The sequence below is a fragment of the Chenopodium album genome, chromosome 3 (assembly GCF_948465745.1).
Source record: "Chenopodium album chromosome 3, dcCheAlbu1.1, whole genome shotgun sequence".
NCBI lineage: Eukaryota > Viridiplantae > Streptophyta > Magnoliopsida > Caryophyllales > Amaranthaceae > Chenopodium > Chenopodium album.
The window spans coordinates 5,905,727-5,913,745 of record NC_137836.1 but is presented as its reverse complement, the minus strand read 5'-3'; the positions used below and the strand labels follow the sequence as shown (position 1 = coordinate 5,913,745).

Genomic DNA, 8,019 nt, shown 5'->3' with positions numbered 1-8,019 from the left:
GTCATCGAGCCGGTGATTAAGGGCTCGGTAATCGGGATACCGAGGTACTTGGACCGAGTATTCAAGACCCAAAGAGGAAATCCGGATTGGGCCGAGGAATCAAGCCCAATCGAAGTCCGAGCCTCGAAGTGAAGCAAGGGCCCGATCGGGTAAGGATTAGCATCTAGCTCGATCGGGCGGCGCTGCTGAGAAGGGGCAAGAAGAAAAAGGCGCGCCCAATCGGGCGGCCTCTAGGCCGATCGGGCGCGTGTTTTTATCAGACCTGATTAGTTTAGTTTTAATTTTTGTTTTGAGGAATGTTTAAGTACGAATTATGTACGACGTAATTTTGGTTTACATTCTTTTTTAGATTTTCTCTCTCTACTTAGGATATTTTCTCTCTCTTAAATTCTCTCTCAACTCTTGTTCTTAATTACTTCCATTAATTCAGATTTTCTTTGGTAACAATTTTTTCTCCTTTAATTCCAGCTATTTCATATACTTATTTGATTATGTTTTGTTTTATTTATTTGATTAGTTTAGTTATGATTATGTCTGAGTAGTTTCATTATAGGGTTTATGGGGATCCATAATTAATATGAAGGGATAATTTGTTATTATTTATTATTGGTATTGCATGATAATTTCTAATTGAATTGTTTTAATTCTTTGAAATTAGATTATGAATCGAGCAGATGTAATTTGATTGTGAATGTTTAGCAATATTGAATTGATGAATCAAACAGATGTTAATTTAATATTAAAGCCTATTTTTAATAGGAACTTACTAGTAAATTGCGAGAGCCTGTTAGATCTATGTTGATTAATAAATTGCGAGAGCCTGTTAATCATGTTATTTGTGCAATGTTAATTATTAATTACTATGTTTCATTCCGGAATATTAATTATTGGTGAACCTGTGACCCTAGGCTTTTCTTATTATTGTTTTTCTCCCTAAACTTATTCTTCGTAGTATAGAATTTATTCCTAAGAAAATTGGTTACTTAGATTATATTAATTAATTAGGAGTAAAAATACTTGTTTCCCTGTGGAGTTCGACCCTACTTCCCTATCTACTTTAGTTAGAGGACTTAGGTATTTACTTTTGACTAGGGGATACGACTTTACCCTATCAAAATTTGGCGCCGTTGCCGGGGAAACGGTTTTATTTTTATTTCTGATTATTTTTGTAGTCTAGGTTATTTTCTTTTTGTCTCAGAGAACATTAGTTCTCTGAGGCAAATCTCATATTTGCTTCTAGTTTTTTGTTTATGCCTAGGTGTTCAGAATCAGGGTACATCCCATTCGATACTGAGATCGAACGTTCCTTCCATAGACAGAAAAATCTCTACAAGCAAATCATAGCGGATTCTGGTGATAATAACAATAATCACCGCGATCTTCCGACTTGTTATAGCGATTCAGAGGTATCATCAGACGCAGAATCAGAGATGACGGCTCCAAAGAAGCTTAGTGACTATTTACAACCAAAGCTTACAAATTTTCCACATCTCACCCCCACTCCGGCTCTTGATGGGGTTCAATTTGAAATTAAACCTCAATTTATAACGATGATAGAGAGGAAGCAATTCAGTGGAGCTAAGGGTGAAGACCCGAATCTTCACCTTGCCGACTATTGTCAATATTGCAATACCATCAGACAAGCCGGGGTCACTCAAGACCAAATCAGGGAGATTCTGTTTCCCCTCTCTTTAACTGGAAAAGCTAAATTGTGGTTTAATGGCTTAAATAGAACTGCACTTGGTATAACTGATTGGGAAACTCTTGTTTTGAATTTTTATAACAAGTATTACCCTGCAGAGAGAATAGCCGTATTACGGAGTGCGATTCAGAATTTCGCCCAAGAAGCCGATGAATCTTTATATGAGGCTTGGGAGAGGTTCAAGGACTTACAAAGAGAATGCCCTCACCATAATTTAGCACAATGGCAGTTAATCCAAGCCTTTTATAATGGCATTGGAAATTCTTCCAGAATAATTTTAGATTCAGCAGCTAGTGGGAGATTTATGAATCTTAATGTTGATGATGCAGGTCAGGTTATTGAAGATATGGCAATACACAATTCCCAATATGGGAATCCTAGAGGATTTGCTAACAAGGGGAAACATAGTGTTGACTCTGTATCCTTTCACTACAAAATCAAGTCAATATAGCATCAACTAAAATTTGTTGCTATTCATTAAAAATTCGTTGCCAACTCTATTTAGTAACGAGTTGGAAACAAAAATTTTTTGTTGCTAAAAGGCTTGTTGCCATGGGATTTTGGCTACTAATTGCAAAGCAATTTTGTTGCAATATTGCATCCATTTAAATACGGTTTCCATGATGGTTGCTGTTTTTGTTGCATTCGTTGCCAACTTTGGCAACAGATTACCATTGGTCGTTGCTAAAATTAGCAACAAATTATTAATATTAGTTCCTAAAATAGCAACAAATTATTAATGTTGGTTCCTAAAATAGCAACAAATTATTAATGTTGGTTCCTAAAAATAGCAACAAATTCTTAAAGTTGGTTCATAAAAATAGCAACAAATCATAAATATTGGTTGCTATCAACACTAAGAGACAAAAACCTAATCCCTATTAGCAATTCGGTTTAACCCAATCCCGGCCTTTATCAATCTGAAATCTCACTCAATTCAGGTCAACTTGGCTCGACTTTGCATGTAAGGCTCATTAAATCCTCTTTCTCAAGAATCGCAGTTGGTAAGAGTCGAACTTGTGACCTCAAAGTCACATGGTGAATCTCTTACCAACCATACAAAGTACTATTTGCTTACTTCTATACATATAATTTATAATAAGTGAACGAAATATTAGAGATGAAATTGAAAATTTTGTCTCTAAATTAGGGACAAAATAAAAAATATGTCTCTAAATTAGAGACGAAATTGAAATCCGTCTCTATTTGATGTCATTATAGCAACCAATAATAAGAAGAGTGTCTTCAAATAATTTTATACATAATAGCAAAAACTGACCTACACATAAATTAACAGCAAAACGTAACACAACTTGTTTCGTTCCAATGGCAACAAATCAAAAATTCCTTGCCTTAGTTTGTTTCTAAATCAATACAAATAAAATATTTGTTGTCATAGTTTGTCACTACAAGGCAACAAGAGAAAAATATGATGTCATCTAGTAACAACTAGTAAGACAATTTGTTTTAAATAGCAACAAATTAAAACATGTAGCCATTAATTATTAAAAACTAAAGCATAAAATGTCGCTTTTAATTAGGCAACGAAAAAAATTATATTCGTTGCAATTTAGCAACGTTTAAAAAATCTGTTGCCAAACTTAGTTGCTAAAAAGCTTTTATTTTTGTAGTGTTTTTGCAAGCTCAATTGACCTCTATCTGCCAAAAATTAGATAATCTGAGCACTGCCAATGTAGCTAATGTTTTTGCAATTAATAATAATTCTAATGTAGCTAATGCTTTCTGTGAAAATTGTGGTATTATAGGTCATTGGGAACAAGATTGCAGGAGTTCCGTGGAGCAAGTTAATGCCTTTCAAGCTTATAGGCACAATAACCCATACTCCAACACCTACAATCCTGGGTATCGGAATCATCCGTACCTTTCCTACCGGAGTACTAATGTTCAAAATCCACCACCACAAGAACCACAGGCGCCACAGCAACAGCAGCAGAAATATTATCATCCAAATGCTGGCCAGAAGAACCAACCACAACAACCCTCCTCATCTTCCGACCCTTTGTAGACACCCAAATGTGTCTCCCCAAAAGCAAACCCAGTGATGAGTACCTTTCGCGTCGAATCATAATCGAATGAAGCGAAAGTGTGGAAAGTCTAGTGTTGCGGATAGTTTTAATTTCTTTTCTCTTCTCTCTGTTTTTGAAAACTTATTTTAAGAAAACAGCCAATCCAGTTTGGTTGGTCCATGATAGGGGTCCAATAGTAGTGTAGTTGGATAGGGCTTTCAAAGAGCTTTCCAACGATATATTATAAGCCCAATTCCGATGAATATTGAGGAAGTTATGGCCAATTTACTAAACTAGGCCTGGTTGGAGCCTTATATGCGGCCCAATGATCTAGGGGAGGGCCTAATATGATTTATCATTCCTAATTCAATTAGCATTGATAAATCGACTTTTGTTGACTTTTCAGAGTTTTGATTAAAATCAAATAGCATTTTCGAGGAAAAGATACGATTTTATCCTCCAGTACGGCAAACTTATCTGATTTTCAAAAACGCGTCAAAAACGGGCCTGGCGCCTGACTCCAGGCATTGGCACCTGGAACCAGGCCTGGCGCCAGCCATTGGCGCCTGGTGCTAGCCATTGGCGCCTGGCGCCAGTTAGCCAGGGTTGGCGCCAGCTCTGTTTTACGTGCGCCAAGTGCTCTGTTTTGATATTTTATCTTTTTGGCTGATTTTCTCTATAAATAACGTATTAAAAACTCCGTTTTCATTCACCAATTATCATCAATAATCAGTTTTAATTAGCATTCGCCTACAATCAGTTTTCATTCATTAACTCTCTTAATTCCCTTAATCATTCATCTTTCTTTCTTTCTTTCTCTAAACTTTGTTTTCACAAACAAAATTCCGCATTCGCAAGATCTAGAAACACCTAGCCATATTCGAAGTTGCCTTCGCCCTAGACGTGAAAGGTTTTAATTTTTGAGGGTTTGGTCCCAAATCTCTATTTCGATTATTTAATTTAATTGTTTGATTATTATTTTCCTTGAAGTTACTAACGTGTGTATTTTGTTATTAGAAAGAGGTACGAGGCATCAAAGTAAGTACTTTAATTGATTTTATTGATATTATGATGTAGAAATCATGTTTACGTTGTTATTATGATATTCCTAGTATCATGTTTAGGGAAAAGGTTATAATATCAAATATACTTATTATGATTCTTGCGATGCTTCCTATGTTCTTCATAATATTTGTGATTGTTAGTATCATGTTAGGGCTAAAGATTTGATTTTTATTGCTTAGTGACATGCTAGGGTTTGTTATTTATCTTGTTAGATCATGCCTAGGATATTGCTATTATTATTATGCTTTAGTTAACATGAACATGATTATGATTATAATTATAATTGTTATAATTATTATGAATATTATTATTATTATTTTGATGATGATGATTATTATTTTTATGATTATTATTATCTTGATGATGATTATAATTTTATTGTCGTGATATTGATTATTTATTATGTTGCTTGATATTTATTGTTATTGCTTGATCACGCCTTTTATGTATGTTTAAAGAGAATTTGGTATTTGTAATCACGCTTAATAAGATAATTAATAATCTTGTTAGGTTTAATGTGATTATAATTCAAGTGATCGCCAATAATAGATTTATTTGTGCATTAAAATTCAACCAACATAGATAAACAGGTTTAGGGTAATCCTATTGATTGCATGTTAATTAGAAAGCGTACATGAATACGATCAGAATAAACACTACCACAAAAAACGGAATAAGTAACACATAATACACAACGCTCATCTTATATAGGCGATCTCTAGAATTCTATAGAACGCCTATTTAAGATGAGTGTTTTGTATGTTAAAGTTATAGAACTCCTCCCTTAGTCAACCGTTCTATGTGATACATCCAAATTTTACACTATACGATATAGAACGCCCCTCTCCATTAACCGTTATATAAGTGTTTAAAATAATTTTTTTAAAAAAATACAAGCAAATAAAAACAAAATCCTCACTTGTATTAGGATATACCTAACCCTCACTCTCTCTCTTTCCTCTCCAGCCGTCCCCTTCACTTCCCTTTCCTCTCATCTTCTCACTCCTCATTCCATTCTCTAAGATCTAAAACTCTTCTCACTCTTCATTCCATAGTCCATACCTCACTTCCCTAACTCCTCTTACTCCCTCAACCACTAGCAAATATAATCACCACCGCCATCATCATAGACGCCACCATCAAGATGTCGTACCCAACAATGCTCACCCAATACAACCTCACTTCTCGCAGCGGCCACCAGTGACCAACAAGCTGTCGTAGCCCGACTTGCTTCTCCGTGCTCCATCCCACAACACCGGCCACCACCCGGATCGAACTCTACACGACTTCCGTCAATCCGCCCAAATCTCCCTCACACCGGAAGTAGTAACCATCGTCTACCACTGTACGAAGTAGTAACTTTTCATTTTAATTCTTTGTTTTTTAATTTTCTAATTTCTGATTTTCATCATATGATTTGGTTTTATTTTTCTATTATATTATTATATCTAACATTTTGATCCTTTTTTTTTAAAAAAAAAATTTCATTTAAAATTTTAAATTACTTTAGATCTAACTTTTCTATTAGTTTATCTTCTTCTCGTAAAGCATTGGGTGTTAGTTTTGTGCTAGCTTATTACTTTAGATCTAAATTTTATGTATTTTATTCCCCCATTTTGCTTAACTGATTAAAGTTTATCATTATTTATTTTTTAAAATTTCTTCAAATTTTGTTAAACAATATATTAAGCAGGTGTTTATTAGTGCGACTACTCTGTTTTTATGCGCCATTTGTAAGTGTTTGGTAGGGATGCTCTGTTCTAATGTGTTGTTGGTGGAAGCACAACTATTAGGTTCGATGATTGTGGTGGTAACGAGTTGCAAGGGGTGGCAGCAATGGTGGTGGTTTTAGTGAACTTGTAAAGTTATATTTTTCCTAAAGGATTGAAGTTGTAATTTTATTTTGGCATGTTAAGTTGTAATTGAAATTGTTATATTTTTAATTTATTTGATATGAAAAACTTATCATTATTGTGGTTTGTTTAATATATGCATGAATTATTATTATTATTATTATTATTATTATTATTATTATTATTATTATTATTATTATTATAGTAATAATAATAATAATATTTTGTTTTATTAAAAAAGGTGAGGAATAGAGAGCGCCTATGCAAAGATGGGCGCTCTATTTTCCTAGTTTTTTAGTTACTTTTTATATAATATATGAAGCGCCTATCTTAGATAGGCGCTCTATATGGTGTAAGATATAGATCGCCTCAAAGAGGCGTTCTATAGACTTTATAGGGCACCCCCTCAGAGGAGCGCCCTACAGGCGATCTATATTGCTTGTTTTAGGCGATCTCTATTCCTTATTTTGTGGTAGTGAAAGTAGAGGCCTATTATTAGGGCAGGTTCAATCTCTTTTAGGTTGGATTTGTACCTTTATCCCCGAACCCTTATTTGGTTCTAGACCTTATGGAGTTGACGATCTCTTGGATCGTTAAGGGGTGTAACCTTCACCTCGTGAACGGTTTACAAGTTTCAAAACTTGTTGGCGACTCTTTTGCTCTATCTTCTTCCCTTTTGGACGCCATCGTACTTTAATGTATGATCACAGTGGGGTTCAAGATAGGGGTTAACGCTTGAATTTATTCCACCACACCCTTCTTTGGTGGAAATTAGAGCAATGTTGGTTAATATGCAAAAACACATGGAGAGTAGGGATGCGACAATTGATCAAATTCTAGCACATAATAAAATTGTAGATAATCAAATTGCGCAACTCTCCGCTACTCTACAAGCCCGCCAACAGGGAGCTCTACCGGCACAGCCGACCAGGCCTACAGATCAAGCCTATGCAATTACTCTAAGGAGTGGTTCAAACTATAAAGGGCCCCCTATGCCTAGAGTTGATGGACCTGATTTATTAAATAATGCTAATCTTAATTCTGTTAAACCAAACAATGTAGTTAATAGCCCTGAAGGGCTAAAGGATAATACTAACATATCTAATTCTACATTGCAGGGTACGACTCCAGAGAAGGTGGCTACCCCAGAGAAGAGTAATAATGCTCAAAAGCCAATTATCAAGCTTCCATTCTCCAATCGTCACTTGAAGAAAAATTTGGATAAGTAGTTTGGTAAGTTTCTGAAGATGGTAAAAGATTTGAAGGTAACAGTTCTCTTCACTGAATTAATCACACAAATTCCTTCATATGCAAAATTTATGAAAGAAATATTGACAAGGAAAAGGTCTATTAGTGAGGTAGAGACAGTAGC

At 34.9% G+C, this 8,019-nt stretch overlaps 1 long non-coding RNA gene and 1 other non-coding gene across 2 annotated transcripts; one reads left to right on the top strand and one right to left on the bottom strand.

The window, feature by feature from the left end:
• Positions 1-1,811: 1,811 nt before the first annotated feature.
• On the bottom strand, positions 1,812-1,918 carry LOC145625730 (small nucleolar RNA R71). The gene has a single exon (XR_014110636.1). It is a non-coding gene; the product is annotated as a small nucleolar RNA R71 (small nucleolar RNA).
• A 3,769-nt stretch (positions 1,919-5,687) lies between these two features.
• On the top strand, positions 5,688-6,765 carry LOC145623775 (uncharacterized). Its single transcript, XR_014110232.1, has 2 exons — positions 5,688-6,139; positions 6,488-6,765. It is a non-coding gene; the product is annotated as an uncharacterized LOC145623775 (long non-coding RNA).
• The last annotated feature ends 1,254 nt before the right edge of the window (positions 6,766-8,019 follow it).